Below are 14,447 nucleotides of genomic sequence, written 5' to 3' on the forward strand. Positions count from 1 at the left end.
AAACAAATCGGTTTGTAATTTTGATCAAAATATTTTCTCGTTCAAGCTCGAGTTTAGATATCATCGAATTCCATGAGTTTGTAATTCTCAATCTTTAAGGTCAATCTCTAGGATTGAGTAATATCAGGCTTAAAAGCTGATTTTTGATCTTTTAAGGAGATTATCCTTTCTGGGGGTCTGATTCATTAGTCTTATCCAGCTAATTTGCAAGGCATCCTCCCCATTTTACAAGACAGACCCTCTCATGGTTAGGATAAGTCTGACCACTTGGCGACCCTGTTTGATGCTGAGGTCCGTGGATTTCCTGCTGATTTTAGTGATGACTTTTCTAGATTTTTCGTCAACCTACAGCTGGTCTGGACGACAACTTCATTACCTAAATCAAGAAGCGCGTTTCTTTTTCGGAAGACTTTACTTCCTTTAAGTGATGGAATTGATTCATCGTGTAGATCCATCTTTCTTACAGTAAATCAGGTAAAACTGTTTAGTTTAGTCCAAAGCAAAAGTATCTTCAATTATTTGTTACAGAAATATGTGACATATGTTTAAGATAACTTGGTAAATTTTCCCACACTTGGCTTTTATTTTCTTTTATTTGCCTTTTTATTGTCCTCTATTCCATTTTAAATGAATTCTAACATTTTGGTTTGTTTCTCAGTTTATGTCCTTTCCGAGGTAACAATAATTTCGGTGTTAACACCTAGTTTTATCCTTCATAAATATGTATAAACATGATTTTGAGTTCATTTAATTGAAAATTTTGAAAAATTTTACTAGAAGTGGGTAGTCAGTATATAAGACTATGGCTGTTCTTTGTTATCAGAGAGCACTAGATTCTAATACAACTACTACGTTACTAGTATTTTTAATGGTAACCAAGTGTTTAAGTTAAAAATTTTAAAAATCCGAAAGAATTTAACCCCTTCCCACACTTAAGATCTTGCAATGCCCTCATTTGCAAGAAATCAGTAACAATTTAAATTATTGAGGGTGATTAGCGTAGAAAAATGATTAAATTTTACCAAAGTTTCCAAACATATTGGCGTTTGTTTGCTGAATGATAAATGGTGCACATCATTTGTTCATTGCGTTTGTTGGTACATCACATTTGTTTTTCGTTTTATCGTCAAAATTAATAGCTTTTGCTGAACTTAATGCCAGTCTTTGAAAATGCGCTGTTTTACCCTGTTTTGTACATGAGATAAACTACAAACACATATATACATATTTTTGAAGTTGGGTTTTCACACCACATTCAAAAATTATTAAAATCTAATAAAGTTAGAAAATTATAAAAGCTATTATAATAATAAAATAAGAAATAAGAAAATTAAGAATTAGTAACATTATAATAAAATAAACAAAAATAGAAAATTATGGATGAGGAGGATGGTTCCAGTATGGGTCCCAAGCGTATCCATAGATGCTGTAAAATGCTTGGGCCGGGTCATATGTAGGATATGGTGGTCGGCTCTCTAAAGTCCAAGGAGTAAATTCGGGCATAACGGTAGGAATGTAGTCTCTACCTACGTGCGTACAATGACTTATGATTTGGCTTTGATGATACTGCCAATCTTGAAATGCTTTTTGTCTAGCCATTTCATACTCGTGTCGAGCCATAAAAATTTGCATTTCCGTCATTGGATTACCCCCTCCCGGTTGACCTTGCTGTTGATCTCTCTCAACCTGTGGATGCCTGCCATCATAACGTGCTGCCGCGTTGTTTCATTTCTTTAAGACCTTAGCACCATGATAAACACACAAATCTATTCTATCGTGGGGTTCTGGTTCTGCCATTAATAATCTCCCCCCCCCCCCGACTTCTATCCACACCGAGATATTCAGCAATTAAAGTAATAAATATACCACCTCCTATTATGCTACCATGCCTCATACCCCTAACCATAGTCAATAAATAATAACCCACACAAAAAGGTATACTTACAGCACTATGTGGGTCTCGAATACACATGTGGTAAAACAAATCCTGTTCATTTACCTTTTCCTTATTCTTACCTCGTTGTGTAATTGAATTGGCTAAAAACCTATGGATTACTCTTAATTCAGCTCTATCAATATCAAGATAAGAGTATAATCCCCCCTGGAATCGGCGATGGCTAGTCATCCTACTCCATACGTCATTTGTATCAAAATTCTCATCCACCCTCCTACCATAAACTATTAACCTCTGGCAATCATAAGATGCTAGCTCCTCGGGCGTATATATACCTAAAGCCCGAGCCATGTCTAGTAAGGACATATGGCGCATCTCCCCTCCTAATAAAAATCTAATAAAACTACGATCGGTTAAAGTATCTACCCGATCATTTATTTCAATAGTACACAATAACTCTATACACCATTCTCTATATACAGGTCTACGCATGTTGAATAAATGTACCCAATCACTAAAAGTAGAATTACCATACATTTGAGTAAGTAATTCCCTGATTGGCTCGGCCAATTCCACTACCTCTAATGACTCCCAATCTATAACTCTGGGTACCTCAACATTATTAGACACAAGGTTGTGCAGGTTCTTTTGATATTTTGGATAGTCTATCCAATATCTATCAAATCTCAAATTCGGATGTAAATCTGCCTCATGAATGTTTGAATATGAAACAATTGGGTGAGGCATATCTTGTCGGTATTGGTTATTAATTTCCTGTTGATCTGCATCTTCCGGAGGAGCATTGCGAGCCTGGGATGAAGATTCATCCCTTTCAGTCTGCAAAATATATCAAACACAATTTTTGTGCATCCAAATATGCATTAGTTTTAGCAAAATCATAAATCTAAACAATTACAATGACATGTTTAATCCATATTAAACTCTATACACATTTTCAAAATATTAACAATTCTACACTTTTACAAATATACTTTTACAAAAATGTACACAAAGTTCCTTCGCATTTATCTTTTAAAACATGTCAAAAACAATCATTATAACAATTAAACAAGTTCCTCATGACATTCATATCAATTAAATCAAGTTTATGCAATTTTGGTTCAAAAAGTCCACTTTAATCTTTAAATCATGTTTAGGATCAAAGTTTTGATCATTTAGCAACCTAAACATGTTACACTACTCAATTTAGCATAAACTAACAACAAAATTCGGCCATAACCTGTTTATATCAAAAAGCCCTAATTTTGCTCAAGAACACAAACCCTAGATTATTCAAAAATTGAAGTTCAAAGCTTCTAATCATGTTAAATAGCATCAATCTAGGTTATACAAACATAATACACAAACAATTGAAGCATTATTACACTAGAAAGCATCAAAATCGAATTAGGCATGAAATTGTTCAAGAACACTAAAAATTCGGATTAAATGGTGTTTAGGTGTAGAAATTTACCGATTTCCTTGAGTAATTCCTTGATAATAGTCTCCTCATTGTGATTTTAGCAACAAATTTGACGATTTATGGTGAAAAATTGCGAATTTGGGCGATTTTTTCGTGGGTTTTTCGTGAAAAATGGGTATGGTGGTGAAGAAACTGGTCTGTTCGACCAGTTATATTTTTTTCTGGGTTTTTTGACCTCCGCGAGTGCGGTGGTGGGGCCATTTAAACCTCCGCGAGTCGCGGTGGTTTTTTTTTTTTTTTTTAATAAAACCTTATAACTTTATAAAACATAAAATTAATTTAAAAATTAAAATTTTGTTTCTTTTTAGGATGAGGGCGTTTCAGATCGATGTCCTAGTCCGTCCTTCGACAAAATTTTAAAATTCACAATTCAAAGCACGGTTTTAAAAGCAAAGATTTTTGGGTTTTTTAATGTGTTTGGCATATTTTAATTCAATAAGATTAAAAATAATGATAATAAAAGTTCTCGTCCCTCCCTCAGGTAAAGCAATTTCGTTCAAAGACCCAGTCTTCAACTTACGACGAATTTTAAAAATCATATTTTTAACTTAGCGAAATAAAGTAAATTTTTTTTTTAAATTCACACCAAACTTATTTTTAAAATGCATAAAATTGAAAATTCATATTAATAATTAAAAATTCACACCAAACTTATATTATATTTTTGTTTTTATACATACAAACTTATATTAAAAATATTAAAATTTTCAAATATTTACAAACTTAAATATATTGATTTTAAAAAAAGTTCACAATATTAATTTAATATTTATATATTAATTTTAAAAACATGGTAAAAATAAAATTAAAAATCTTTTTGACTTTTATCTCACTTTAATCAATCAAATATTATCAAAAATATGCGCCCCTCTTTTCGGTAAAGTAATTTCGGTTCCATGACCTAATTTAACTCATGACGAATTTTTGAAATATTTTTGGTTGATTGATTAAAGATATTTATACCTTAAGAATAAACGTTAAATTTCGCAGTGATGTAATAAATTTTTGTATGATATCAATAATTTCGGTCGCAAGACCTAATTTTATCGAATACCAATTTAATACTTTATAGCGAACAAATTAGCGTTTATTATCAAAAGGTTAAAAATAAAAATAAAAATAAAAACTGTACAAACTTACCTGTGAAATATATTTCTTAGTGATATGCTCTAGCCCATTCATAAGATAGTCGGACTAATTGATTTTCCATGGCTACATAGGCGTAACCTCGAGCATTTAACATTTTTTTTCTAAACATATGAACGGTCCATCTCTGCATAAAGTAACAAATTCGGTGTTTGAATAGGTTTGATTATTTGAACATTTACCTTCGTGTGACCATTTTCCGCATTTGTGACATCTTTCAAGGTGTCGTGCTCTTCTTTTCGCTGTTGATTTTGATTTTCCTTTACCAAATTGTAACTTATTATTTTCGCATCTGGATTCTTTTCTTACTCCGTCCAATTTTTCTCTGATTACTGATACTATTTCACTTGGAAGTGTGTCATTATTACGTTTAGTGATCAAAGCGTGTAGCATTAGACCATGGTTTAGTTCACAGGAAGTCTTCATCTCGTAAAACCTAAAAAAAATAAAAATTCAGAATGGGGGGAGAAGACTAGTTCTTTAGGGTCTGCTAGGGAAAGACCATTCGGGTTCCATTTTCGAGAACTACATGAAAACAGAAAATCTAACTCTAACAGAAATACATATTATCCTTTAAAGACTTGATTCTCCCCACACTTAGTTAGCTGTGGTGTCGAAATTGTGATTAACTTCGTTGTCAACTTCCATCGGACTATCTATGTAATGTTTAACTCTGTGACCATTAACCTTAAATTCAATCCCATTTGAATTTATCAATTCTACTGTTCCGTACGGGAAAACTCTTTTGATTATGAATGGTCCAGACCATCTTGATTTCAATTTTCCAGGAAATAGCTTGAATCGTGAATTGAAAAGAAGAACTCTGTCTCCTTCTTTAAATTCTTTTGAACTTCTGATTCTTTTATCATGCCATTTTTTCGTTCTTTCCTTATAGATTAATGAATTTTCGTATGCTTCTTGTCTTAATTCTTCTAATTCGTTTAGTTGACTTAATCGTAGACGTCCGGCTTCATGTAAATCAAGATTACATGTCTTCAAAGCCCAAAATGCTTTATGTTCAATTTCTACTGGAAGATGACATGCTTTTCCGTAAACGAGTCTAAAAGGTGTGGTTCCAATTGGAGTTTTGTAGGCTGTTCTAAAAGCCCAGAGTGCATCCTCCAATTTTATGGACCATTCCTTCGGATTTGATCCTACAGTTTTCTCTAGAATATGTTTTAAAGCTCGGTTGGTATTTTCAACTTGTCCACTTGTTTATGGATGATAAGCAGTGGAGATTTTATGAGTTACTCCATATCTTTTAAGAACTTTCTCAAGTTGATTATTACAAAAATGAGTTCCCCGATCACTTATTAAAGCTTTCGGTGCTCCAAACCTTGCAAAAAGACGTTTTAAAAAGTTGACTACAACTCGTGCATCGTTAGTCGGGAGAGCTTGTGCTTCCGCCCATTTAGATACATAATCAATGGCTACGAGAATATAGAGATTATTATGAGATTTTGGAAATGGACCCATAAAGTCAATACCCCAAATGTCAAATACTTCACATACTTGAATAATATTTTGTGGCATTTAATCACGTTGACTTATTTTTCCGGCCCTTTGACATGCATCACAGGATTTGCAAAGAAGGTGTGCGTCTTTGAAAATTGTAGGCCAATAGAATCCAGCATCATAAACTTTTCTTGCTGTTAGTTGAGGCCCAAAATGCCCTCTAGTTGGTCCTGTATGACAATGGTTTAAGATTTTACTAGCTTCATCTCCGAATACACATCGGCGTATTATTCCATCTGGATAACTTTTAAACAAATGTGGATCTTCCCAGAAATAGTGTTTTATATCACTAAAGAATTTCTTTCGTTTTTGGTACGATAATCCTTTTTCAAGGAATCCACATACTAAGTAGTTTGCATAGTCTGCAAACCATGGAATTTCATTATAATCTATCTTCAATAGATATTCATCAGGAAAGTTATCTTGTATGGCCGATTCATTTCGAACTTCTAATTCGGGATTTTCAAGACGAGAAAGATGATCAGCGGCGAGATTTTCTGCTCCCATTTTATCTCGGATTTAAATATCAAACTCTTGTAAGAGTAAGATCCAACGGATTAATCGTGGTTTAGCATCTTGTTTCGAAAATAAGTATCTAAGAGCAGAATGGTCGGTATAGACCACCGCTTTAGCTAGAACGAGATATGATCGAAATTTGTCAAAAGCAAAGACAATAGCAAGGAGTTTTTTTTCAGTAGTTGTGTAATTTGTTTGTGCTCCTTGTAACATCTTACTAGCATAATATATAGGTTGAAATCGTTTTTCAATCCTTTGTCCTAAAACGGCTCCCATTGCAAAATCACTTGCATCGCACATAAGTTCAAACGGTAAATTCCAATTTGGAGTTATCATAATCGGTGCATTAGTGAGTTTCTCTTTAAGAATATTAAAAGATTTGATACATTCATCTGAAAAGATGAATGGAGCATCCTTTTCTAGGAGTTTATTCATAGGAGTGGCAATTTTAGAAAAATCTTTTATAAAACGTCGGTAAAAACCGGCATGCCCTAGAAAACTCCTAACTCCTCTAACATTGGTGGGATGTGGAAGTTTAGCAATTACATCTACTTTAGCTCTATCCACTTCAATTCCTTCCTTTGAAATTTTATGTCCAAGAACGATGCCTTCTTTAACCATGAAATGGCATTTTTCCCAATTAAGAACTAGATTTGATTGTTCACATCTAATAAGCATTCGTTCAAGATTAACTAGACATGATTCAAATGTATCACCGAAGACTGAAAAGTCATCCATGAAAACTTCCATGCATTCTTCTATCATGTCGTGAAAAATCGCCATCATACACCTTTGAAAGGTTGCAGGGGCGTTGCAAAGTCCAAATGGCATGCGTGTGTAAGCAAAAGTACCATAAGGGCACGTGAATGTGGTTTTCTCTTGGTCTTCGGGTGCTATTGGAATTTGAAAATATCAGAAAAAACCATCAAGAAAACAATAGTAACTATTTTCGGCTAATCTTTCCAACATTTGATCAATGAAAGGTAAGGGAAAGTGATCTTTTCTGGTGGCGTCATTTAATTTTCTATAATCAATACATACACGCCATCCTGTTACAGTCCTAGTCGGAATAAGCTCATTTTTCTCATTTGTGATGACAGTCATGCCACCCTTCTTAGGCACGCATTGAACTGGGCTTACCCATGGACTATCAGAAATTGGATAAATTAAACCTGCATCTAGCAGTTTAATAATTTCTTTCTTAACAACATCTTGCATATTAGGATTTAGTCTTCGTTGGCGTTGCACATACGTTTTATGACCTTCTTCCATAAGGATTTTATGTGTGCAATACGAAGGACTTATTCCTTTAATATCATGAATCTTCCATGCAATAGCTGGTTTATGAGCTTTTAGCACAGAAATGAGTTGAGATTTTTCATTTTCAGTAAGAGAAGACGATATTATTACAGGTAATTCAGATTCACCATGTAAATAAGCGTATTCCAAATGGTTTGGAAGTGGCTTTAACTCTAATTTTGGTGGTTCTTCTATCGATGATTTATATCGATATCTGTCTTCTTCTTTTAGCATTTGAATTTCTTCTGTTATTGGTTCATATCCATTAGCCATAAGTGTAGCTAACATTTCAGTTTCATCAATTGGTTCAGTTCCTTCTCCTAAAGAACATTCTCCTGTTCCTTGTAATTCTGGAAATTCTTCTAACAATTCTGCATGTGATTCTATAGTTTGAATATAATAACATGTATCATCTGCAGATTGCGGTTGTTGCATTGCTCTATCAACTGAAAAGGTAACACTCTCGTCCTCTATACTTAGGGTTAGTTTCTTACCAAACACGTCTATCATTGCTTTAGCCGTGTTTAAAAATGGTCTTCCTAATATGAGAGGAACTTGAGAATCTTCTTCCATGTCCAGAACAACAAAATCTACTGGAAATACTAAAGTACCAACTTTAACTAGCATGTTCTCCATTATCCCTCTAGGATATTTTACTGATCTATCGGCTAGTTGTATGCTTATTCGTGTTGGTTTCAATTCTCCAAGGTCTAGTTTAGTGTATAGTGAATACGGCATTAAATTTATACTAGCACCTAAGTCTGCCAATGCTTCTATTGAACTAAGACTACCCAGAAAACATGGAATTGTGAAACTTCCTGGATCAGATAGTTTTTCTGGTATCTTATTCAACAGCACTGCTGAACAATTAGCATTCATAGTAACAGCCGAGAGTTCTTCCATTTTCTTTCTATTCATGATTAGATCTTTCAGAAATTTAGTATATCTAGGCATTCCTGAAATCACATCAATGAAAGGAAGATTTACATTTATCTGTTTAAACATATCCAAGAATTTGGATTGCTCGGCTTCAAGTCTCTCCTTTCTCATTTTACTCGGGTAAGGAAGTGGTGGTTGGTATGGTTTAACATAAGGTTTTGCCTTAACTGTGTTATCTTCATTAACTTTTTCAACTACGGGTTCTTTTTCCTTATCTTGTTCAGGTTGTGGTTCTTGTGGAGTAGGAATAGCTTCATCAGAAATTATAGGTATTTCAGGTGGTTTAAGTGTAATACCACTTCTTGTGGTAATGGCTTTAGCTGTTTCATTCCGGGGGTTAGCATTTGTATCACTAGGTAGACTTCCCGATTTTCTTTCACCTACTAACCTTGCTAGGTTACTTACTTCTTGTTCAAGATTTTGAATAGAAGCTTGTTGATTTCTAAATGCTTGAGCATTTTGTTCGTTGGTTTGTTTCTGAGATGTGAAAAACTGTGTTTGAGATTCAACTAGCTTCGTCATCATGTCTTCGAAATTTGGCTTTTTATCATCGGTTTGTGGTGGTTTGTTTTGAAAATTAGGTCTTTGCTGATGGTAACTATTATTGGATACTTGTTGATTACTAGGACCCTGTTGGTTGTTGTATGGAACATTTCGGTTATAATTCTGGTTTTGATTGTAAATTGGTCTTGGCGGTTGATGTAGTGACCCTAACTTTTCCATGTTATATATATATATATATATATATATATATATATATATATATATATATATATATATATATATATATATATATATATATATATATATATTAAATGAAATTATTATTTACATGATTAAGTGTTTCTAACATGTTAAGCAATCAAACTTGTTAAGACTTGATTAATTGAAATAGGTTTCATATAGACAATTGACCACCCAAGTTGACCGGTGATTCACGAACGTTAAAACTTGTAAAAACTATACGATGACATATATATGGTTATATATATAGTTAACATGATTTTATTATAAGTATGTATCTCATTAGGTATTTTAACAATGAGTTATATACATAAAAATGAGAGTATTAATTTAAGAAACTCGAAAATGATATACATAACGATTATCGTTATAACAACGTCTTACTAGGTACATATGAATCATATTAAGATATTGATACAATTGGTTAATTATGTTAAATGATAAGTAAATATATTATTAAGTGTATTAACAATGAAATACATATGTAAAAATAAGACTACTAACTTAATGATTTCGAAACGAGACATATATGTAACGATTATCGTTGTAACGACATTTAACTGTATATATATCATACTAAGATATATTATATATCATAATATCATGATAATATAACAATTTAACATCTCATTTATTATAATAAATAATGGGTTAACAACATTCAACAAGATCGTTAACCTAAAGGTTTCAAAACAACATTTACATGTAACGACTAACGATGACTTAACGACTCAGTTAAAATGTATATACATGTAGTGTTTTAATATGTATTCATACACTTTTGAAAGACTTCAAGACACTTATCAAAATACTTCTACTTAACAAAAATGCTTACAATTACATCCTCGTTCAGTTTCATCAACAATTCTACTCGTATGCACCCGTATTCGTACTCGTACAATACACATCTTTTAGATGTATGTACTATGGGTATATACACTCCAATGATCAGCTCTTAGCAGCCCATTTGAGTGGGAACCATCATTTGGCAACTAGCATAAAATATCTCATAAAATTACAAAAATATGAGTAATCATTCATGACTTATTTACATGAAAACAAAATTACATATCCTTTATATCTAATCCATACACCAACGACCAAAAACACCTACAAACACTTTCATTCTTCAATTTTCTTCATCTAATTGATCTCTCTCAAGTTCTATCTTCAAGTTCTAAGTGTTCTTCATAAATTCCAAAAGTTCTAGTTTCATAAAATCAAGAATACTTCCAAGATTGCAAGTTTACTTCCAAGTTTTCTAAATCCATTCCAAGTAATCATCCAAGATCAAGAAACCTTTGTTACTTACAGTAGGTTATCTTTCTAATACAATGTAATAATCATATTCAAACTTTAATTCAATTTCTATAACTATAACAATCTTATTTCGAGTGGAAATCTTACTTGAAATTGTTTTCGTGTCATGATTCTGCTTCAAGAACTTTCAAGCCATCCAAGGATCCTTTGAAGCTAGATCTATTTTTTTTATTTCCAGTAGGTTTATCCAAGGAACTTAAGGTAGTAATGATGTTCATAACATCATTCGATTCATACATATAAAGCTATCTTATTCGAAGGTTTAAACTTGTAATCACTAGAACATAGTTTAGTTAATTCTAAACTTGTTCGCAAATAAAAGTTAATCCTTCTAACTTGACTTTTAAAATCAACTAAACACATGTTATATATCTATATGATATGCTAACTTAATTATTTAAAACCTGGAAACACGAAAAACACCGTAAAACCGGATTTACGCCGTCGTAGTAACACCGCGGGCTGTTTTGGGTTAGTTAATTAAAAACTATGATAAACTTTGATTTAAAAGTTGTTATTCTGGGAAAATGATTTTTATTATGAACATGAAACTATATCCAAAAATTATGGTTAAACTCAAAGTGGAAGTATGTTTTCTAAAATGGTCATCTAGACGTCGTTCTTTCGACTGAAATGACTACCTTTAAAAAAATGACTTGTAACTTATTTTTCCGACTATAAACCTATACTTTTTCTGTTTAGATTCATAAAATAGAGTTCAATATGAAACCATAGCAATTTGATTCACTCAAAACGGATTTAAAATGAAGAAGTTATGGGTAAAACAAGATTGGATAATTTTTCTCATTTTAGCTACGTGAAAATTGGTAACAAATCTATTACAACCATAACTTAATCAACTTGTATTGTATATTATGTAATCTTGAGATACCATAGACACGTATACAATGTTTCGACCTATCATGTCGACACATCTATATATATTTCGGAACAACCATAGACACTCTATATGTGAATGTTGGAGTTAGCTATACAGGGTTGAGGTTGATTGCAAAATATATATAGTTTGAGTTGTGATCAATACTGAGTTACGTATATACTGGGTCGTGGATTGATTCAAGATAATATTTATCGATTTATTTCTGTACATCTAACTGTGGACAACTAGTTGTAGGTTACTAACGAGGACAGCTGACTTAATAAACTTAAAACATCAAAATATATTAAAAGTGTTGTAAATATATTTTGAACATACTTTGATATATATGTATATATTGTTATAGGTTCGTGAATCAACCAGTGGTCAAGTCTTACTTCCCGACGAAGTAAAAATCTGTGAAAGTGAGTTATAGTCCCACTTTTAAAATCTAATATTTTTGGGATGAGAATACATGCAGGTTTTATAAATGATTTACAAAATAGACACAAGTATGTGAAACTACATTCTATGGTTGAATTATCGAAATCGAATATGCCCATTTTTATTAAGTCTGGTAATTTAAGAATTAGGGAACAGACACCCTAATTGACGCGAATCCTAAAGATAGATCTATTGGGCCTAACAAAGCCCATCCAAAGTACCGGATGCTTTAGTACTTCGAAATTTATATCATATCCGAAGGGTGTCCCGGAATGATGGGGATATTCTTATATATATGCATCTAGTTAATGTCGGTTACCAGGTGTTCACCATATGAATGATTTTTATCTCTATGTATGGGATGTGTATTGAAATATGAAATCTTGTGGTCTATTGTTACGATTTGATATATATAGGTTAAACCTATAACTCACCAACATTTTTGTTGACGTTTAAAGCATGTTTATTCTCAGGTGAATACTAAGAGCTTCCGCTATTGCATACTAAAATAAGGACAAGATTTGGAGTCCATGTTTGTATGATATTGTGTAAAAACTGCATTCAAGAAACTGATTTCGATGTAACATATTTGTATTGTAAACCATTATGTAATGGTCGTGTGTAAACATGATATTTTAGATTATCATTATTTGATAATCTACGTAAAGCTTTTTAAACCTTCATTTATGAAATAAAGGTTATGGTTTGTTTTAAAAATGAATGCAGTCTTTGAAAAACGTCTCATATAGAGGTCAAAACCTCGCAACGAAATCAATTAATATGGAACGTTTTTAATCAATAAGAACGGGACATTTCAGTTGGTATCCGAGCGTTGGTCTTAGAGAACCAGAAAATTTGCATTAGTGTGTCTTATCGAGTTGTTAGGATGCATTAGTGAGTCTGGACTTCGACCGTGTTTTTTTAAAAAATGATTGCTTAACATTTTTGTTGGAAACTATATATTATTAACATGTATATATTATGTGATATATTAATCTCTTAACATGTTTGATATTGTGTGATAGATGTCTACCTCTAGCACAAATCCCATTGACTCACCTAATAATAACGAAGAGTCGAATATATATTGGACTGATTCACAAGTTCCCGAAGAAGAACCGGAAGAAGAATCGGAACCAGAAGAAGAATCAGAACCGGAAGAGGAGGAACCGGAGGAGGAAATAGAACCGGTGGGGGAAATAATAAAACGGTTAAGTAAAAGAAAATCCTCAACCAACCGACCAAGGTTAATTATGGTCAATGGTGTTTCCGTCAAGGAAGCAAAATATTGGGAGGATTACCAATTCTCCGATGAATCGGATTCCGACGAGAATTCCGATGATGTTATAGAAATTACCCCAACTGAATTTAAAAAGGCAAAAAAAAATTATAAGGGAAAGGGCATAAAAATAGAGAAATCTAATTCCAACCCCGATGAACTTTATATGTATCGTCAACCCCCGAAGCCCTTAAGTTGTAACAATGACCCGGGAACCTCTAAACCACCAGGTTTTTCTAAACCAATGTGGAAAACGACGGTTCGTATTAGGGGAACATCATATATCCCTAGAAACTTGGCAAAACGAACCAAAACCGAAGAAGAAGAAACGAGCGAGTCGGAATAAGATAGTTGTATTCGTGTGGTGTAATATATGTAATATAGTGTGCTTATGCTTTATGATATATGTAAAAATTGCTTGTACTAATAAGTAATTTTTTTTTATTATTCTAACTCTTGTCTATTTTACAGTTTAAAAACACAAAATGGATAGTCAACTCAATATTTTAAGAGACCTACCCGGAGACATGATTGATGAAATCTTGTCTAGAGTCGGTCAGAATTCCTCGGCACAACTATTTAAGGCGAAATCAGTTTGTAAGACATTCGAAGAACGTTCCAATAATTCCTTGGTTTATAAAAGGCTTTCGTTTGAAAGATGGGGGATATCACATTGGGAAACCCATAAGTTACGATGTGTTTACTTTGACGCATATATTGCGGGGAACCCAAATGCTATTTTACGCAACGGGTTAAGAAATTATTTTGACTCAATGTATCCGAATATAGGACTTCATGATTTAGAAAAAGCGGCTAACATGCAACATAAAGAAGCATGCTATGCTTACGGGTTAGTAATGTTCGCTTCTCACCAAAGTGAGAAAAAGAACATCGGGCTACAACTATTAAACAAAACATTTCCACAAGTGACGGAGTCGGTAATTGGGGTAAGAAATGAGGTTTTTAGGTTATTACGAGACTGTTGGTCATT

The sequence above is a fragment of the Rutidosis leptorrhynchoides genome, chromosome 8 (assembly GCF_046630445.1).
Source record: "Rutidosis leptorrhynchoides isolate AG116_Rl617_1_P2 chromosome 8, CSIRO_AGI_Rlap_v1, whole genome shotgun sequence".
Classification (NCBI taxonomy): domain Eukaryota; kingdom Viridiplantae; phylum Streptophyta; class Magnoliopsida; order Asterales; family Asteraceae; genus Rutidosis; species Rutidosis leptorrhynchoides.